General features: G+C 48.9%; 1 long non-coding RNA gene across 2 annotated transcripts in view; it reads right to left on the reverse strand.

The window, feature by feature from the left end:
* Positions 1-420: 420 nt before the first annotated feature.
* LOC149859761 (uncharacterized) overlaps positions 421-21,896 on the reverse strand; it is a 34,384-nt gene continuing 12,908 nt past the window's right edge. For both annotated transcript variants that reach the window (XR_016443639.1, XR_016443640.1), the window contains exons 2-3: positions 11,619-11,672; positions 421-1,905 (exon numbers count right to left, since the gene is read on the reverse strand). This is a non-coding gene — a long non-coding RNA (uncharacterized LOC149859761). The remainder of the gene's footprint in view (positions 1,906-11,618; positions 11,673-21,896) is intronic.

Here is a 21,896-nt window from a genome sequence, read left to right on the forward strand (position 1 = left end):
CCTAGGCACATGCACACCTATCACTTATTCAAGCACCTACACACTATACACACCAAAAGTCAGAGAAAAATCAATTGTCAATACCCGCACACCCAATACACATACACGGATCACTAATTCGTATATCACACACACGATCAAATATACATATACATACCAGGAAAGAAGGCAGTGGAGACAAGGCAATAGAAGTGGCAGAAATCAGGGTAAAAGGCAATAGGGATGAGACAATAGCAAAGAAACGGGTTTGCAGGAAGAGAGGAGCTCAGGGCAGCTGGAGCCACAGGAGCATTGGACAGGTGTTGGAGGTGGCTGTGAGTTAGAAGCAGGACAGGGACAAATGAGACAGAAGTTAGAGGGGTGAGGAGCAGAGATTGGAGCAGGGCTGAAACAGTAGTAAAGCAAAACCCAACCCTGGGGTCCAAATAACGGTTTTATTAAATGAACACTGTACTACACTTGGTTCCTACACACACTCACACAAGCACTCCCACACACACTTATGCACATACAATGGCAGTAGGGATTAAAGAGGATTGGTGCAGGGGATCAAGTCCAGGAGGACAGAAGGAGAGAGGTTCCAAATCCTTAGCTGAAGAGAGGATGTGGGAGATAGCTACCTATCCAGGCTGGGAGGGGGTCCTTGATGGCCAGTCGGGATCTTTCTCTAGCAGGTGTTGTCCAGAGGGGGGTCACCAGCAGGATCTCTAGGTTGATAGGCAGTGTGACATGGAGCAGGTAAAGATGGCATCCGCAGGAGTTGGTCTTCACTACCCTTTTTTATGGGACAGACTACTTATGATCTCCTATGGGGAGGGCCTGTCCAGGCAATGTCAGCCCTGTTCCAGAGGGTTCCAGATGTTCATACTGAGCATGTGCAGCCTTGGCACAATGGTAGATTGCCTCATCTTTTGTTTCTTGAATGCTGAGGGAGGTTCCACTGGCTGGGTCATTGGTCCAGGTATTGGTTTTGATGGTGGGGTGGTTTAGTAAGGGTCTTGCTATCATTGTGTTTCACTCATTCATTCACTCTTTTGTTTCAGGCATTCAAGGAAAACCAGTTTCCATGAGAGAGAGTACAGAATTGCAATATACTTACACAACAGGAATGGGGACAACATGGGAACAAGATGGGAATGGATACTTGACATCACTTTACAGACACAAGCCTAAACCATACAATATTAATATGAAACAATAAAAATCAATGCACAAACGATAGGAATACAATATAATACAATATAAAACACTAAAAATCAACACAAACATAACAGAATACTATTTACAATATATAAAAAAGGGGCTTACTATACTACTTGTAATCACTTATAAGCCATAAAGAGGGCAGAGGGAAAGTCAGAACTGGTTGGGAAAGGGGAGGGAATGTATTTTTAAACTAAAAAAAAAGAAAAACGGGGGGGGGAGTTGTTACATAGACACCACCTAAGTAATTAAACAGGCAATTTGCCTCCTTCAGTTTACCAAAGTTAACATCACTTGAGGCATTCAGACACCCTCCATTTCAAAGAGAAGGAATGCCAGGAGAGTATTCTCCATGAGGTCCTCTCAGTTTTAGAGCCTGTGATTTGTGGCCAGATTCTGACTCTCTTCTTCATGTTGCACAGCCATTGACTTCAGTAGAGCCAGCAAAGAATACCATTGACTTCAGTGAGATTACTCCTGGAGTAGATCTGGTGGGAAAGCATTTGTATGGATTTTTTATGGCATTTTTAAAACCTGGTGGGAAAGGATTTTTATGGATTTTTTTAAAGTCAGTTTTTATCATCGTTCTTTTCTGAGAAAGTTTGACAATTTTTATAAAGGATGAACTTTTCAGCTGCAAACTCGTTTTGATCAAAAAAAATTGATGAAGTCTCAGCATTTCCTGTGTAAGATAGGCACTGTCTGTAAAAAAATAAAAGTCCCCCCATAAAAAATTCTGTGTTTCATTTAAACTCCATTTTCCCTCAGATAACAGTTTGAACAGAAATTGTTTAACTTTTTCTCCTGGAATTAGGTTCTTTTCTTCTCAGCTTGAGTAGCAGTGTCAAAATCTAGCACTAAGGCTTTCAGAATGATGAAATTTGCTGGAAACTATTTGGGTGCAAAGAATTATTTTGTTGGAGGCCATGGTTTTTTGGGGAGAAGTGGGGAAACTAGCTGCAGTTTCAGTTTTGTTTAATTGCTCAGCTACTAAGGATAAGACAGATGCCTTCTTGTGTATTTTAAATTTCTAATAAAATATACAAATAAGTAAACAGTTCTTGGCTTTGCAATCATATCAGCTCTGTAAACCAGTATGAACATGGATTACCAGATAATACATAGCCAGTTCTAAGGTTTTTCTCTTTAAACTTTTTGTGTAAATATTACTTTTTAATGTCTATTATTGAATGTCTATGTTGGCTCTGTGAAGTCCTTCCTGGAACTTTTAGCAACTATATTTGCAGTTGTGTTGCATATAATTAAACAACCACCAAAGAAATAAATAACATCAATAAAGTTAGTGAGGATTTAGCGAGGATTTAGTTAGGGAGCTTCTGGAGGGGTTGGACGTATTCAAGTCAGCCGGCCCGGATGATCTCCACCCTAGAGTTCTAAAGGAACTGGCCGGGGTCATTGCAAGTCCCCTGGCACAACTTTATGAGCACTCGTGGTGCTCTGGTGAGGTACCGGAGGACTGGAAGAGGGCCAACGTGGTCCCCATCTTCAAAAAAGGCAGGAAGGATGACCCGGGAAACTATAGGCCGGTTAGTCTCACCTCGATCATAGGCAAGCTGTTTGAGAAAATTATGCTGGCACACATCCAGGAGGGGCCAGCAGGGGACTGCATACTTAGGGGCAACCAACACGGGTTCATCACTGGCAGGTCCTGTCAGACCAACCTGGTGGCCTTTTACGATCAGATCACCAGATCATTAGATGCAGGGGTAGCAGTGGATATAATCTTCCTGGACTTCCGGAAGGCTTTTGACACTGTCTCTCACCCTGTTCTCATTAAGAAACTATGGTGTAGACACCCACACAGTCAAATGGGTCGCCAACTGGCTGGAGGGCTGCACCCAGAGGGTGGTAGTAGATGGGTCCTTCTCAACCTGGAAGGACGTGGGCAGTGGGGTTCTGCAGGGCTCGGTCCTCAGGCCCACACTGTTCAACATCTTCATCAGCAATTAGGATGAGGGGGTAAAAAGCACCTGTTCAAATTTGCTGATGACACTAAGATGTGGGGGGACATGGCACACTGGAAGGATGCAACAGGCTACAATCAGACCTAGACAGGTTACAAGGGTGGGCGGACGAGAATAGGATGGGTTTCAACACAGACAAGTGCAAGGTGGTGCACCTCGGGAGGAACAACCGGCACCACACCTACAGGTTGGGGAACTCCCCTCTTGTCAGCACGGAGGCGGAAAGGGATCTGGGGGTCATCATTGACTCCAAGATGAACATGGGCCGGCAGTGTGGGGAGGCAGTCAGGAAGGCCAACGCACCTTGGCATGCATCCACAGATGCATCTCGAGCAGGTCCAAGGAGGTGATCCTCCCCCTCTATGCGGCACTGGTCAGGCCGCAGCTAGAGTATTGCGTCCAATTCCGGGCGCCGCACTTCAAGAGGGATGTGGACAGCATGGAGAGGGTCCAGAGGAGGACCACTCGTATGATCAGGGGACAACAGGGCAGGCCCTATGAGACAGGCTGTGGGACCTGAACCTGTTCAGCCTCCAAAAGAGAAGGCTGAGGGGGGATTTTGTGGCCTGTTATAAACTAGTCAGGGGGGATCAGCAGGCATTGGGGAAGTCACTGTTTCCCCGAGCACCACCAGGAGTGACCAGGAATAACGGTCACAAGCTGGCAGAGGGTAGGTTTAGGTTAGATATCAGGAAGCGCTACTTCATGGTCAGGGCGGCTAGGGTCTGGAACCAGCTTCCAAGAGAAGTGGTGCAGGCTCCTACCCTGGGGGTGTTTAAGAGGAGGTTAGATGAACATCTTGCTGAGGTCATTTGACCCCAGTATTCTTTCCTGCCATGGCTGGGGGTCGGACTAGATGATCTGCTCGGGTCCCTTCCGACCCTAGAAACTATGAAACTATGAAACTGTAAGTAATAAATAATTATATGCAGGCAAATGCCAAAGCCATTATCCATCAGGCAACATCTGTGAGCATTAGTTTTGATTAATCAATAATGTTACACAATAGGAGTAGAAATGCAGGTCAGGGCTCTGGAAGAATTACCTACACTTCTCTAAACAGCAAGCTTTGTTATTTTTAAGCAGGACTTTCAGTAGGAACCTTAATTAAATGTAGCATCCTAACACTACTCCCTCAGCAATAGCACTTTCCAAAGCATACTAAGCACTAGTAACTAATCTATGCCCAATGAAAGCCCACATATATATTTGAAAGGCTTTAATGGCATGATTATGTTGATATACCAGAAACTCCCCTTGGTGAAGATGTAGCTTATACTGGCAAAAAAAGAATTCTTAGTAGCTTAAAATCATTTCCTGAATGAAAACAACTTAACTAGCAAAAGGACTTTTTTGCCAATATAAGAGGGTCTATGTCAGGACTTTTGCTAGCATAGCTGTGCTGGTGTGAAGTATAAGAAAATCATACGCTGAACAAACAGAGCTCTGCTAGGAAATTGTGTTAAGCGCAGAATGAACCTTAGTGCAACACGCTGATCTACAATCTAAAGGAATTTTAATTGAGACAACAACAACAAATTAAAATGTTCCTACATACAGCAGTAGTTAGCCACTATGATTAAGGGCTGTGCCCTGAGATGTTCTGGAGCAAGACTAGTCACTCAGGGCAGCCCAAGAACTCATCTATATCAGTCAGCCACTTTTCTACCACCAGTTTTAGAGCTAGGTGGGTGATGGTGAAGTTGCACATTACAGTTAGACCACACTAAGGACACTTAAATATGAATGTCTGCACATTAAAACTCATTAACTCATGCTAAGTGCCCTCTGAACATCTCAAAATTGTACCTCAGGTAAGGGCTAACTCTGGACGATGCTACCTAACTCCCATTAGAGTAACTTCAGGCTGCTCCACAGATGTAAAACAAGCAATTTGCAGTCTTCCAGCACCCCAAGATACATTGCTCCCCACTTCTCACCACCCCCACACACACCTAGAGCAACGATAGGGATAGAGGGATAGAGTCCAGGTGTCCTGGCACTTAGCCATGCCCCTGCTTGCCAGTCCTCTAGTGGTAAGTCACAGCTGTGCAGGCATAAAATTATATTAACTCTTGATGTGTGACTACTCACAGTGCATTCTAATTTAACACTGCTTAGCATTCCACAGTTTTAGTTTAGTCTAACCGTAACATATAACTTCACACTTAGGCACTTGTTACACCTTACACTGTGAGCGGCACAAATGTTGATCAGTGCTAGTTCTAGTGCTAGCTTGGAGTTTGGAGCAGTCACATCCTTAGTCTGTAAACCTTCTCTGGCTGTCCCCCACCTGCACAGCTGTGATTTGCCACTAGAGGCTTTGTGAGCAAGACTAAGAGCTGTAGCTGTGAATTGCCACTAGAGGGCTGGTGAGCCAGGACAGACTTCTATTCCTGCTCTTTGGGCAGGGCTTTGAAAGATCTGGGAATACTGGAAGACTTCAATTTAGGCTGCACATCTGTGGGGAGTGGCTACACCTTAACAGAACAGGAGCTGCATAGTGCAAATCCAGGACCTGCCCTGGAGTGGCATCAATTTAAGCTACATGATGAGTACTTAAAACCACTTTAAGGTTTTATGCAGACAGTCCAGGGGTTAAGAGCTCCAGGAGCCACCCAAAATTAAAAAGACAGGTCAATCTCTAGCTTAAGTTAAAGCTGCCTCAATACAACGTTAAGTTGATCCAGTTTGTCATAGCCACCTGGGATGTACCCCCATGAGCATGGACATGCAATTTGCAGTGCCGCAAAGCTGTTTGAGGCACTGCACACAGCACATGTGCACCCATGCACCATGCTGCAAATTTGCAGCATGGTGGGTTTTTTGATACTGAGAGATCCTGGTTTTAAAAAAAAACCTCTGCTAAAAAAAAGTGGCATGACTCTCATGGCAGCAGCGTGCACCACCAGAAAAGAGAGCCTGGCCAGCCAGTGCCATGTTCTGGCTGCCAGCTAGGCTCTGAGTACCCAGATTGGCACTGCTGCTGCCCCAGGAGGCTCCCAGGACTCCAGGTAAGGCTTCTGGGGCCAGAACATGTCCTGCCCCCAACTTTCCCTACACCACCTGGGTCCCTTTGTTGCACACCAGAGCACACGTGCAGGGGCATGCCCAAGGACAAAAAGCAGTGGCAGAAATATGCACTGCTGCTATTTGTCCCATGGGAAATGAACACCCCAGGCCACCCTACGGTGCCACACCAGAGGGGGTTGGGGTGGGGTCCCCTGACAGGCTGATTTTGTCAGGAACCCTGTGCAGATCCCCTGGGGCTCCAGCTCTGCCCTGCTATCTTGTGAGGGAGTCCCACCCACACCCTTACCCCCATTCCCATCCCAAGGGGATGCAGGGCTCTCCCAATCTCAACCAGAGTCCAGGGTCTTAGCGGATCTGAGGGTTCAGATGGTGCCTAAGGAACCCGCTGAGCCCCAGGATCAGAGGACAACACCCAAGAACTGATGGGCTCTGTGGAGCCTGCAGATCTCTTGGTTCCGGTGTTCCCCAGGGGTGAGCTACTTACATTTCTTGATCGCAAGTACACCCGGCAGTCCACCAGCAAGGTACAGCTTGCCTTGGACTGCTGAGAAGATTTTTACGGTGTCCTCAACACTGTGAAGGTGCTAGCAGGGGAAGACTAGAGGCCCAAGCTCTGCAACACCCAGATCTATAGGCGAGCCCACAGTTTCGTAGATATTCTCTACGCTTACAGGAAGGGTGGTGCGCGAGCCAGCGGGCCCCATGCCAGGCATTGAGATATGTGAGGCCCCTGCCAAACCATCTACTCCACCCACCCAGCCATGAAGTCGTTTAAGACCACAACCCTCAACATCCACAGCTACAGGAAGGATCTCTGGAGATGCCAGGTACCCTCCTTCGTTCAGTACCTTTCTTGCAAGAGACCCTAACAACTCTGGCCTATGAGCCTAACTGGCAGATGAAGTGGTGAGACAGGGTATTTTTTAGTCACCTGTCTGCCAACTCTTGTAGAATGACACCCTGTTCTCCCCAGGCCTGCAGTCAAAGGTTCTCTAGTATGTTGAGGTAGTGCCAGCCGCCTGCTGCACCTCCAGGTCTAAGTGTGGGGCTAGTCCTGAACCTTCTAAAAGTGTACACCCCTGTGAGAGACCCAGAGTTGGCAGACTTTTTCTCCCAGGGAGCCTCTTACATCAGCACCCTCAACTCTTGTGAGTGCCTGGTCCTTAGCAGGGACTTTAATGTCACCCTGGAGGTGTGGGATTGGTCAGGCAGTGAGTGGAACCAGGCCACCATGGGTATCCTCAGAGAGATCCTGACAGAATATTCTCTGATGGAGGTCTTGCAGGCTTGTCACCCTGACAGCGGCCTCCTCCCCCCCACCCCGCCACCTTCACCTATGTGAGGATGTGGGACGAGCAGTTCACTCTCAGTTGGACTGAATTTATATCTCATTTTCACACTTTGCCCAAGCCCACTCCTCTGGTGTCCAGCCAGCCCACTTCAGCAATCACCACTTTATCTGAGCCCAGGTTATGCTGGGGCCCAGGCATCTGGAGCCAGTCTATTGGCATTTTAACGCCAGTCTGCTGGAGGATGTGGGCTTCAGGGAGGCCTGCCGGGAGTTCTGGCTGGCCTGGAAGGAGCAATGGGCAGCTTTTTCCTTGGCTCAGAGATGGTGGCATGTGGGGAAGGTGAGCATCCAGCTTTTTTGCAAGAGGTACACTCAGGGGCACACACGGCACAGGGAGGTGGTCTGGGAGCAGCTCGAACAGGAAGTGCTGGAGCTGGAGAGGTGCTTGGCTGCCAATCCAACCAACCCATCCCTCTGCAGAGAGTGTCAGAAGAGGCAGGAAGAGCTTTGCACTCTGGACAACCATTGCCCTCCTCCTGATGCCTGGCAACAAAACACTGGGGATTGACAGACTGACCGCAGAGTTCTGCCTGGCCTTCTGGGACATCCTCAGCCCAGAATCTGCTGCAGTCTGGGCCAAATCTGAGGGATGTGAGGAGCTCCTCTTGTTGTGCCGGAGGGCCATGCTGATCCTCATGACAAAGAAGGGGGATCCCCTCAACCTGAGGAACTGGCATCCCGTGTTCAGACTACAAGGTGGCAGTGAAGGTCATCTTGCTGCACCTGCAATCTGTGCTGATGGACATGATCCATCTCAATCAGACGCACATGGTGCCCAGATTTTCCATCTTTGACAACCTGTACCTGGTTCAGAACCTCCCAGAGCTAGTGTGCTGGGAGGGCCTGTCTTTCGCCCTCCTGTTCCAGTGCGGGCCTTTGGCTTTGGGCGCTATTTTGTGCAGGCTGGCTGTCCAGGTGCTGTACACCTCTGTAAAGTGTTTGGTCAAGCTTAAGTGGACCCTGACAGAGCCCATCCCATTCAGGTACAGGGTACATCAAGGCTGGCTGCTGTCAGGCTAGTTGTATATCTTGGCCCTGGAGCCCTTCCTTATCCTCCTGCAGAGGTGGGGTAGGTGCTCCAAGAGCTAGCAGTGTGGCTGGTCCTGTCAGCGTATGTCAACAACATGCTCCTTGCAGCCCAGGACCCAGGTGACCTGGCTTGGGTGGAAGCCTGCCAGGTGTTGTATTCAGCAGCCTCCTCTGCCCAAGTCAACTGGGTCAAGGGTTTTGGCCTAATGGTGGGTGATGGGCAGCAGGCAGGCTCACTCCACCCCTCCCCATGCTCCAGGGGATCTGCTGGAGTGTAGGCTTGCTGCTCTACCTAGGTGTCTAGCTGTCTCCCACGGACCCCTCCCCACTGAAGAACTGGCAGCAGCTGGAGGGAAGGGTAGTGGAGTGGCTCCAGGCACAGATGGGACTGCTGCGGTGTCTTTCCCTGCATGGAAGGGCACTGGTGTTCAACCAGCTGGTCCTATCCATACTCTGGCACCACTTCAACATGCTGTTCGTCTCCCCCCAAGGTCCTGGCTGGGCTCCAGAGACAGGCGCTGGAGTTTTTCTGGCCAGGACAGCACTGGGTCACTGCAGTGGTCCTGAGCCACCCCTTGTGGGCCAGGACCTGGTTTGTCTGTGCAGCCAGGTCCTGATGTTCCACCTTCAGGCCCTGCAGTGGCTGCTATATGGCATCAGTATTTATGAGAAATGGAGCCACCTGGGGCATGCCTTCCTCCACCACTTCCAAGGGCTCCAGTACAACTAGCAGCTCCTCAGCCTGCAGGACTTCTCCCTGCAGGACCTGCAAGGGCTGCTGGAGTTTTACCAGGACCTCATCCAGGTCCCCTACAATGCTCACCCAGGGACTTGTTGAGCCCCTTATGAAACCCCCAGCTAGAATTGCCAATGGTGCGGCACCCCGGTTGTGACACAGTCTGGACCTGGGTGATGTCACCCATATCGGAGACCTCATGGACTACAATAGGCAGGTGTGAGTGAACCCTGCTGTGCTGGCCCAATGCATGCATGTGACCTGCCACCTAGTCCTGGAGGTGAAATCTGCCTCACCTCACAATGCCCTTGCCTTTGTCTGACAGGTCCTGCATGATGGCATTTGCCTCACCTGGCCTTGCAGTGCTCTCCACTTCAACACCTGAGCGAGCTGGAGGACAGGAAACCAGTTCACTTCTCCCCCATACATCACTGCCACCTCTACACACTCATGCACTGCATGATCCACCATGTTGCCCTAGCATCCCACCCAGATACCAAGTGGTGAGACCTGCTTGGTAAGGAAATAGCTTGGGTGCCCCAGTGGCTGAGCCTGTACTCCACCCTCATCCCATGAGCCACTGGGGGCCTCAGCTGCTGGCTCCTCCATGGAGTCATTGCCATAGGCATGTATGTGGCAAGCCTTAGCTTTATCAACACCCTGGCCTCCTCCCCCATCGGCAGGCAGAGGGAGACCCTGGGGCACATGACGTTCAAGTGTGCCAGACTACAGTCCCTCCACCTCCATCTCTGGAACCTCCTTCTGAGGTTCTGGATGAACTTTACGCACCCCCTTTTATTTTAAGATACCCCACCCATGGCCCCACCAAGTCCCGGGACCTCCTGATCAACCTCTTCCTGACCCTTGCCAAGTGAGCCCTGTACATAACCAGGAAGAAGGCTGCTTTCCTCTCACTGGTCCACAGATGCCTTTGAGTGGAGCACCACTGGGCAGCATCCACCAGCTCCTTGGACACCTTTGAGGACCAGTGGGTCTGGCCCAGGTGCCCTGCGACTGAGAGCAGAAATGGCTCAGGAGAGACCCCTAGTGGTGGGAAGGGGGAAGCTCAGCTGCCAGTCACCAGGACTGCGCAGGTGCTGGTTGCCAGGGCAACCAAGGAAACAGACAGGAAGGGGCGGAGCTTAGCCCTTCTTAAGCCCAGGCAGGAGGCCAGGAGTGCAGTTTCCCTCCGGTGGCTGAGATAGGAGGAACTCTGCCAGCACAAAGGGGAGAAACTCTGACGGTGGGAACATCCCCTGGTTCCTGCTGGGGGCTGGTGCGCTCGCTGTCTCTGGTAGGGATGGATTCTTACATTTTGACCAGGATAGTCTAGGTTTTATGTTGTAGCCTGGGGGCTTTGTATTCTTGTGTTTATTGGTTTTACCGGAGTACTGGGAGAGGCTGTTAGGGGTTGGAGGAGGCCTCATAGGGACTCCACAGTAGTGTGGGGGTTCCTGGCATTGGAGAGGGCACAGCATTGTTTGGGGTGCGTTGGCCCCAGCCCAGAGTTAGGGGGCAGTGAGACACCCCGGCATTAGGGGGCAGTGAGGAACCCTGATTGAAGGGGGCAACGAAGAGCCAGGAGCTGGCATGGGTGAGAATCCCAAAACAGGCAGTGTGGGACAGGCTAGAGGGCGCCGGTAGGGGCACGGGCTGTGAAATGAGCTAGAGGGTGCTGGTGAGGGTGCAGGCTGAGGGATAAGCCAGAGAGCGTCTGCGCAGCACAGAGAGTAGGTGTATCTGGTGAACAACACCAGATACACCACAGCCCAAGCCTCGCAGATGTAAGGGGAGGAAAGGAGCTGCAGATAGTGCCTCAGGCACCAAGGCAGAAAATAGGCAGCCTCCCGTTTGATTAAGATCTTCCAATCAAGCAAATAACAACAAGGTGTGGCAGGAGAGAAGGCAGGCTGTTGGCTCTTGATCAGTGTTGCGGGAACACGAATAGATGGCCCCGGGGAGGCACAACTGTCACAGGCTACTCTCTCAAGAGAGGAGCTGGGTCACAGAAAGGACATAGATGCTGGCATGAGGCACAGCTGTTCCTTGTCACACACCAGGAGATGAGCACGATAGATCAGAGTCTTGAGCTACAAAGGTGGGGCTTCAGGTGCAGCAGATTGCCGCCAGGGATGCATGAAGAAACATGGAAGAGAAAGAAGCTAGCACTGCCAAGAACAGCCAGGACTCAGAGACGGAGCAACAGAGCCTCACACGCTGGATGAGATAAACTGCGGCACAATCCCCATGCTCCCTGACAAGCCACAAGGTGATCACTTACCTGGTGAGTTGGACAGAGGGAATACTTTAGAGGACTGGGATAGACAGCAGAGACCTGCAAAGGAAAGAAGAAACGAGGAGAGGTCAAGACAGATCCTCCCTGGTGGCAACATAAGATGGACGGGAGGCGGAGCCAGGAGAGAAACAGCTTTGGCAGTGATTGTAACTGAGAAACCAAATAAAACCAATTTTTGTTTTGTTTACTATCAGGGTGATTAATTGCATGATCTCTCAGGGTTTAACATCTTTATTTATTCTCTCAACAACTGAAGCATAGCAGGTGAGTCCCCAATGGGGAGAATTTGTTGATCTACCCTACCCTGGCCACAGAAAAACAGACACTAGCTTCTGAGGCCCAGCCAATTGGTGTCTGGGGACACTAGCCCCTTGTGGTAGGTGGACTCCTAAAGCAGCCCTAACTGAGAGTTCCCTGCACACTCTATCCACTGCAGCACTCTGGCAGTGGGGGCTGCTGCCTAGCTATGACCTGCTGCCACCTGCAACAGCATGTGACTCCAAGGCTGCACACTTGCCAAACCTGGATGGGGACTACACAGCCACAGCAGAGGCACCTGCACCTCTGGGTCAGCTGCCAGTGGGCTGTGGCTGCACAGTTGGCCTTTGTGCAGCACTACTGCTATGTATGCCACAGCCCTACCATCCAGGCAACTATTGCCTGAAATATTTTCTCAGTGTGGTGGTCTGGAGGTCTGCCACCTCCAGCTGGGTCCTGGCTCCTCTGTCTAGGTCCTGCCACTTGCCTCCCTAGCAGGAATTCTGGTGTTTCCTCTTTAAAATATCCCCAAATTCATATTCTTCCACAATTAAAACAAAAGATCACTGTGTGTGTGTGTGTGTGTGTGTGTGTGTGTGTATAAGAGAGAGAAATTGATCAGTTGGGCAATTTAAGTCGTGGTGGGAAGGGGTTAACCCCTCTCTGACTGGGAGGCGGCGGCTGCATGGAGCTGGGCCGGGTCAAGCCCCCGCCCAGGCCCCTACTTCGCCCAGCCCCCCAGGGAGCCATGTGAACAGGCTGTGCAAACAGGTGCGCTGTCTGCTGGCGCGTGAGTTAGCATAGAGTTTGCACAGGAGGGGGCGTGGGAGGCCCCAAGACCCTGCCTGAGAACCTCCCAGGGTGGTCAGTCCCAGCCGTAGCCATCCTATCAGAGGCATGACACAAATGGGCACATGCCGCACCCCGAGGGTCCCCTCAGGCTCTGTGACTCCTCCATCGGGCACCTCAGCTCTTGGCTGCGAGGGCTGCCTGTCCCTTTTTCAGGCTCTGGGGCCCAGGAGCATGGCCACCTCCCCTTGCGGGGTCTGCTCCCTTTTGGGATCTCTGGTGCGCCAGCTGGAGGAGCTCCAGGCCACAGTCCAGAGACTACATGCCATCAGGGACTGTGAGCAGGACATCAACTCCTACTGCCAGGCCCTTCTCCCCTGGGAGCCACTGTCTCCCTCCAGGACAAAGGAGGACTCTGGGACCTCCCACTCTGTCCAGTCTGTCCAGTCAGGGGCATGGACCAAGGTTGTCAAGGGCCCTAAGACCCGCCACACCAACGCCCCTGCCCCGCTGGAGGTTAGCAACATTTACGCACCTCTTGCATCTCCAGCAAAGCCTGATGAGTTGCCACCTCCCACAGGCAACACAGGCTCAACTGCAGCTACCTTCCCCGCTCCCCCCAAACAAAACAAAATGTAAGGTGTTTGTTGTGGGAGACTCCATCCTGTGGGGGACTGAGGGGGCAATCTGCCACTCCAACCCCTTAGCCCAGGAAGTCTGCTGCTTCCTGGGGGCCCACATCTGGGACATTGCAGAGAAGATCCCGAAGCTCCTCCAGCCCACAGACCACTATCCTATGCTCCTTATTCATGTGGGCACCAATGACACGGCTCGGAGCACTCCCAGCCAGGTCATGAAGCGCTACAGGGATCTGGGAGCAGGGCTTAAGGGTCTGGGAGCACAGGTGGTATTTTCTTTGATCCTCCCAGTCTCGGCGTATGGGCTGAGGAGGGAGAGGAGGGAGAGGAGGATCCACATAGTGAACCAAAGACTGCAGCACTGGTGTCATCGGGAAGGCTTTGGCTTCCATGACCACAGTCGGCTCCTTGGCAAGAGAGGCAGCAAGCGCTGGGAAGAGATGGCCTCCACCTCTCTCCCTTGGGGAGGAGGCTCTTCTCAGCCAGACTGGCTGACCTGCTCCACTGGGCTTTAAACTAAGCCTGCTGGGGGATGGGTGGACTACTGCCACTGCTGGTCTACCGAGCAACCCTTGCAAAGCCAGCAGGCCAAGGCACTTAAGGGAGCCCACCCTTGCCTCAGCCCTGGTACAATCTGTGGGCAAGGCAAGAGCCCCCATGGGGACACTTGCCTGCCTGTACACTAATGCCAGGAGCTCGTCCTCCTGCTCAGTGCAAAGAATTATGAAGTCATTGGGATAATGGAGACCTGGTGGGACTCCAACCATGACTGGGCCACTGGACCACGGGTATAGATGGCTATACCCTGTACAGGAGGGATCGTGTAGATAAAAGGGGCGGGGGTGTAGCTTTCTATGTTAAGGAAAGCTACACGTCCCTGCAAGCTGATATTGGCGACCAGGGTGGACAGCTAGAGACCCTCTGGGTTAAAATTCATGAGGAACACGGCACAGGGGACACAACGGTGGGAGTCTACTACAGACCTCCCACACAAAGTCCTGAGCTTGACCAGGAGTTCGCCCGGGAACTGGCTGAGGCCGCATGCTCCAGGACCATGGCTGTCATGGGTGACTCCAATTACCCAGATATCTCATGGGAGGATCACTCAGCAAAATCCAAGTGGTCTCAAAGCTTCCTCTCATGCGTGGATGACCTCTACCTGACTCAAGAAGTCTATGGGCCAATGAGAGGCAAAGCACTGCTTGACCTGGTCCTGGCTACAGGGAATGACTTAATCAGCAACCTAGTGATCAATGGGAACCTGGGTGACAGCGACCACGAGCTGATCACCTTCACCATCCGCCGTAAACTGGCAAGTCAGTCAGCAACACAGAAGTCCTTGACTTCAGAAAAGCTGACTTTGACAAGCTCAGGAGGCTTGTCAGTCAGGCCCTAAGGAACCACGACCCCAGGGAGAGGGGAGTTCAAGAAGAGTGGTTGCTCCTCAAGGGAGTGATCCTCATTGCACAAGCTAAGTCTATTCCATCTCAAAGGAAAGGCAGCAAGAGGGCGCAGCAGCCCCGCTGGATCTCCAGGGACCTAGCAGACCGCCTTAGGCTAAAAAGAAAAGCCTACAAACGATGGAGGACAGGATTAAACCCAAGGAGGATTATTCTGCACTGGTCCAGTCCTGCAGGGAGAAAACCAGGAAAGCCAAAGCTGCAACTGAACTCCAACTAGCTTTGAGCATCAAGGACAACAGAAAGTCCTTTTCTGGATACATGGGGAGCCAGAGGAAAAGCAAGGGCAACATTGGACCCCTGCTGAACCAGATGGGGCAACTGACAACTGACACCCAGGAAAAATCCAACCTATTAAATGGGTACTTTGCGTCGGTCTTTCACCAGTCCCATGGGACGCCCATGCCCATTACGGGACAGGGAGGTCCTGGTGAGGGAGATCCCCTGCCCTCCATCAATGCTAATCTCGTGAAGGAACATCTTGAGAAGCTGGATACCTTCAAGCCAGCTGGCCCTGACATTCTACACCCCAGGGTACTCAATGAGCTGGCGAGCGTCATAGCCCAGCCCCTGGCATGGAACTTTAAAAACTCCTGGTGCTCTGGTGGAGTGCCCGAAGACTGGAAGAAGGCCAATGTGGTGCTGATCTTCAAGAAAGGGAGGAAAGCAGATCCGGCTAACTATAGGCCCATTAGTATGACTTCTATCCTGGGGAAGGTCTTAGAAAAGTCCTTAATGGACTGGCCGATGCCAACATCCTAAGGGATAGCCAGCACGGGTTTGTTGTGGGTAGGTCTTGCTTGACTAATCTCATTTCCTTCTATGACCAGGTGACCTACCACCTGGACAAGGGATATGAGTTTGATGTCTTATATCTTGACTTCAAAAAAGCCTTCAATCTGGTATCCCATGATCACGTCCCAGTGAAACTGGCCAACTGTGGCCTTGGGTCCACCACGATCCTCTGGTCGGACCCAGAGGGTTGTAATTGATGGCAGTCACTCATCATGGTCTCCTGTGACCAGTGGGGTCCCCCAAGGCTCTGTCCTTGGACCCATATTGTTCAACATCTTCATTAATGATGTGGACATTGGAGTCAGGAGTGGACTGGCCAAGTTTCATAGACATTAGGGCTGGAAGGGACCTCGGGAGATCATCGAGTCCAGCCCCCTGCCCAAAGGGCAGGAAGTCAGCTGGAGTCATAGGATCCCAGCAACATAAGCATCCAATTTGCTCTTGAAGGTGTTCAATGTAGGTGCTTGAACCACCTCCGCTGGCAGACTGTTCCAGACCTTGGGGGCTCGGACAGTAAAGAAATTCTTCTTTATGTCCAGCCTGAAACGGTCTTGCAGGAGTTTGTGACCATCTGACCTCATCATCCCTTGGGGCGCTCTGGTGAACAGACGTTCCCCCAGATCCTGGTGGTTACCCCTGATAAACTTATAGGTGGCCATCAGATCCCCCCTAAGCCTGCGCTTTTCCAGGCTAAAGAGTCCCATGGCTCTCAGCCTGTCATCGTAAGATCTGTTTTCCTGACCTCTGATCATGCGCATGGCTCTCCTCTGGACTCTCTCAAGCTTCTCCACATCCTTTTTGAATTGTGGAGCCCAAAACTGGACGCAGTACTCCAGCTGCGGCCTCACCAAGGCCGAGTACAAGGGGAGAATGACGTCCCGGGATTTGCTCGAGAAGCATCTATGGATGCACGCCAGCATTTTGGTCGCTTTGGAGCAAAGCATCCACACCAGCAGATAGGTGGGTGATCCAGGCTGACCTGGACAGGCTCAGCAAATGGGCAGATGAGAACCTGATGGTGTTTAACACTGAAAAATGCAAGGTTCTCCACCTTGGGAAGAAAAACCTGCAGCATCCTTATAGGCTCGGTAGTGCTATGCTGGATAGCACTACATAAGAAAGAGACTTGGGGGTCATCATTTACCACAAGATGAACATCAGCCTGCAATGCGATGCTGCGGCTAGTAAAGCGACCAAAATGCTGGACTGCATCCATAGATGCTTCTCAAACAAATCCCAGATCGTCATTCTCCCCTTGTACTCGGCCTTGGTGAGGCTGCAGCTGGAGTATTGTATCCAGTTTTGGGCTCCGCAATTCAAAAAGGATGTGGAGAAGCTTGAGAGAGTCCAGAGAAGAGGCACGCGCATGATCAGAGATCAGGAAAACAGACGTTATGACGACAGGCTGAGAGCTATGGGACTCTTTAGCCTGGAAAAGCGCAGGCTCAGGGGTGATCTGATGGCCACCTATAAGTTTATCACAGGTGACCACCAGGATCTGGGGGAACGTTTGTTCACCAGAGCGCCCCAAGGGATGATGAGGTCGGACGGTCACAAACTCCTGCGAGACCGTTTCAGGCTGGACATAAGGAAGAATTTCTTTACTGTCCAAGCCCCCAAGGTCTGGAACAGTCTGCCAGCGGAGGTGGTTCAAGCACCTACATTGAACACCTTCAAGAGCAAATTGGATGCTTATGTTGCTGGGATCCTATGACTCCAGCTGACTTCCTGCCCTTTGGGCAGGGGGCTGGACTCGATGATCTTCCGAGGTCCCTTCCAGACCTAATGTCTATGAAATCTATGAAATCCCTAGTTTTTCTTTGAGGACACTATAGAAGGTAAAATTCTTGTCTGACAAACTGCATGGTTTTTTAACGGACTTGCACATTCTTAATCAGTGTCCAATTGGGCATAGAGGTTCTAGTCCAACAGGTCAGTCTAACTTCTCATTTAATCTCATGTTAACAGAAGAACAAGTCAAAAGGATGCAGGAATGGCTACAGGCCCCACTTCCAGTCTCCTTCTGCCCCTTCCCACACTGGGGCAGGCAGACTGTGCCATGGGATTAGCAGCCAGGAACATTTTAAAGTCCCCAAATCAAGTAAGAATTTCAGCACCACCCTCCCCCCCTTCCCCCTCTGCACAGAGACATGCCACCTCCCATCTCCTTCCCCCCGCCCACCTGCTGCTGTTCCTGGCCCTGTGGTTCCAGGAGCAAAGGGAGCTCCAAAGCCATTCCTGGCTTCTCCAGCTTCACTGCATAAGAGCTGGGCTCAGCCTGGGACAATGGCAGTGGAGGCAAGTGGGAGTGTTTCTCCTCCCTGTGCTGAACCCAGTCTCCATGGAGCCTGGCTGGAGTGAGACAGGAGCTCCCCTCACTCCTGGAACAATGGGGACAACAGCATCTGGGGGAGGAAGGAATGGAATAAGAGGGGAGGGGAAGGGATGGGGATATATCTCTGAGCATGAACAGAAAGAGAGGGGAGCATTTCTTACTTTCTTTGGGGACTCGATAAAAATCGCTGGTTGTCTTTTCTGCCATAAGATCAGAAAGGGGGATGTAGCATGCCACTGCACCCCCTCTGGATCTGCCCCAGGGGAGAAAGTATAATTTCAGATCTAGACTCTTCAAGGTACATATCCAGAATCCCAGATAAAGTACGAGTGGTTTGTTCTGTCTGAAACTGATCAATAGCTCCTTCTTAACATCTCAATGAACACGAAAACCCACTATTATTGATTCCATCGTTAATGAAATAATATTACCTCTCAATTATCAGAAACAAGAGCAAAAATGGACGTAGAAGACTAAACCAAAGGACTACAATTATATTTGAAGGAGGTGAACAATTTAATAAACATGATGAGCATCTAAGAATAATTTTAATTCAATGCAGTTATCTTTTTGAGATAGAAAAAGACAATGTCTAAACAAAACTCATGCCAAGAGAAACAGGCACATTAAAATGGTTAAGTTGAAAGTAGTAATACTGAAGATGACTGAAGTAAGGTAACCTCACTTTTTTGTGAGATGTACAAGTAATCAGAAGGCATTGAAAAAACAATCCACTCTATTTGAAAACCAAAACACCTAACAGTTCAATCCAGAGGCCTTTCTTGTAGGCCTGTAAGAGGAAGAAACCAGGAGAGAAATCTTTTTGTGTGATAATTGCTGATAGCACAACAAAACCCCAGGGTTTCCCTACCCATTTCTAAACTTACAGGCACTAATAAACCTTTGTGATACCATTAACATTCCTTATAGTCTCTGTGGACTCATTCTACTCATGAAAATCTCATTATATTCAGTGAACTTGAGATATATTTATGGGCATTTAAAAGTATGTCCTAATTATCAGTTATGCTACATATTTATGACACCTTTACAGTACAGGTATTCCTTATTGTTTCTTATGTGCATTGTGACTTCCCAATTAATGATCTGGATCCATTGTTCAAGGCACTGTAGAGGCAAATAAGAAAGAAACTAGTCCTGGTCATTGCTGGGCTGTCTTCCAGTCTCAATGTGTTGATTAACTGTTTGGCTACCATGTATTGTTTAGTTTTTTTAAGTAGGTCTATTGCTTAATTAGTAAAGTCCATTGCTTTGGAAAAAGATGGAGAAATTACTATATAAGGTTTCTATGTTATGTTTTCTGGCATACCTGTCTTTGTTAAATGGCCCTCAGAGATAGAAAGAAGATAAAAAGAAGAAACAATGGGTATCCAATGCATTCCTGTTGACTATGGACTTGACCTTTCACTCAGTAAACATATTAGGAATTTTACCATTTACCTCTGTGGGCATTGACTCAGAGCCTAAGCTGTGCTAAATACCCTCCATTATTTCTGTGCCAACTTATGCTGAAATATATCATTTGCAAATGCTAGATGTTGACTGGTGTGAAATTCTGAAAATGAGTTATATAAAACTAATTCTTCCAAAATTAAAGTTTTTTAGAGAGGACAAGAAATTTCCTATCTGTGTGAAATGGAAAAGTGCATCAGTATTCCAAAGGTGAGAGAGTAGTTTTTAAATACTTTGCTAAACTCATTCTTATCATAATTCCATTTGCTTCAGAGATTAAGGAAATACAGTTATATTAAGAATAAATTTGGAGAAATACAATAGAAAAGAAAGCTGTAGGTAAGATAAAGATATTGCAGCTATATCATATATTAATTGTATATTTATCTAGGTCTAAGATTTTCTCTTTCTAGGACTGGAATATACAAAGGTTTGAGAGTTGATTCTAACAGAAGGAGAAAAAATCATCAGTTTTTCTGTTTTTCTGTTAATGTACAAAGAAGGTGTGTCTACACATGCCATTAATGCACAACAATAAACTGTAGAGTGTATTGCTCCCAGGAAGCTCGTGGGCACAGTGTTCACACATGCACCTGAACTGCAGCACACTGAGCTGGGTCACAACAGCTGGCTGGCAGGGGGTCCAGGAGGTCATTCTGCCAGTCTAAGAAAGCTCCAGCTGGGCTCAGTGTGCTGCAGAGGGGCTGGCTGGGGCACAAGGGTGCTTCAGTACAGGGCTGGCTGGCAGGTACCCCCTGCACTGAAGCACCCTTGTGCCCAGCCAGCCAGGTCAGTGTCTACGCGGAAAAAAACTTCGCAGCAGGGTAGGAATTTATTAGTTTCTTCTACCCTAATAGGGGCGCAAGTGTAGATGCTGAGATGTTTACTGTGGAGCTAATTAGTCAGTTCCACAGTAAACATCTCATATAGACATGCCCAGAATGTATAAAATGTCCTTTTTCACTGAACACAGTAGGATCAAATGATAGGAAGTAATTTCTTTGCTCACAAACTTCAAGCTTCCCTTTACACCCAGCACTCTATTTAAGAAGTTCTTTGTCTTTCTCCGGGAACTGCACTTGTAGCTTTGGGCTTCTGTCTCCTGGATTTTTACTTAGATTTGCTTAGTTAAGTAACCCACAAATTACTCCTGAAGACCAGCACACGCATATGAGCAGTGACGTTCACTATCAATGCTGCCACAAAACAAGGAGCATTTATTTCTCCTTCAGTTTGACTAAAGTTGATTTAGAAGACGGTTCTTTATGGATAGTCATGGTTCAAACCTCTATTTGCTGGGAACAATCCAACTTTCAACATAACATTTCATGTATATCTAGACCAAGGTTTTCAACTTTTGGATGTAGAACCTGAGATACTCTAGATTCATAATATTCAGAGCAAGCAAATACTCAGTACTTTTAAATAAAGCAGGCCTCTGACATGTCTCAGGTGCAGGGCTGGATGAACACATAAGCAAACTAGGCACATGCCTAGGGCCCTAAGTGAAGAAGGGGCCCAGCTGTGCTTATTCTACATATTGTAATTATTATTCTACATATTATAATTATTGTGTGAAAAAAGTAAGGGCCCACGAGTTCGTTTGCCTTGGGCCCACTAAAGCGTTAATCCAGCCCTGCTCAAGTGAGGCACTCAAACAACACTAGTCACTTTGAAATTCATGGCCTAAACCCTTTCTATCATTTTTCTTATGTTAAAGTTACTGATTTAAAGATGCCTTTCCAGTGGATTTCCAAAATAAATAAGGTTTCTTTTGCTAGGGGATTTCTAGTCAGCATTGCTTTTTGAATATCCTGTCCAGAGCTTCCTTTTAAGGCATATACAGAGAATTATTCAATGACAGTGTTTCAGGATATCCAGAGCAATTAAAATAAACCAGGCTAGGTATAATGAAGAAGAGCCACAGCATCTGTCTCTCAAGAGGATTTAAAAAATCCATCATCCCCAGAGTATTGGTTCCATAATAGTGAAACCTTAAAGATTCTGGCATTTTGGAAAAGTGCCCAAAGTCATCCTCAGTAAGAACAGAATGAGTGAGAAAAAGGAAAACAGACTTTTTTCCTTTTGTATTGGATCTTTATGCATCCCATGCAGGTAATGACTAGATGACCTAACATTTTTAACAAGGCTGGATTTACAAAACAATTTCCTTTACTTCCAGTAGTTTAATCTGATATGTTTACATGAACCAGTAGAAGGAAAACTGATTTCTGCAGTCTCTGATACTAATTTGGTAAGTGATGCATTTAGAAACCTATTTAAAATAGCCAGCCATGTCAACCTGATTCTAATTATGGTTTAGTGAAAGGGACAATAGGAATCAGTCAATTGTCTTGCCAACTTTTAGCATCGTCATAGTCAGGTAAAAAAAAGACTTATTAGATTTCCAAGTCCAGTCCCTTGTAAGTGTAAATGATAATTTTATGATAATTTTCTGAGCAGATCAGATAGTATTTTTCACTTAATTTTTGTTAAACCTTTGCTTTGGCCAGGT

The sequence above is a fragment of the Crocodylus siamensis genome, chromosome 7 (genome assembly GCF_052110815.1).
Source record: "Crocodylus siamensis isolate JL-2025a chromosome 7, ASM5211081v1, whole genome shotgun sequence".
Taxonomy (NCBI): Eukaryota; Metazoa; Chordata; order Crocodylia; family Crocodylidae; genus Crocodylus; species Crocodylus siamensis.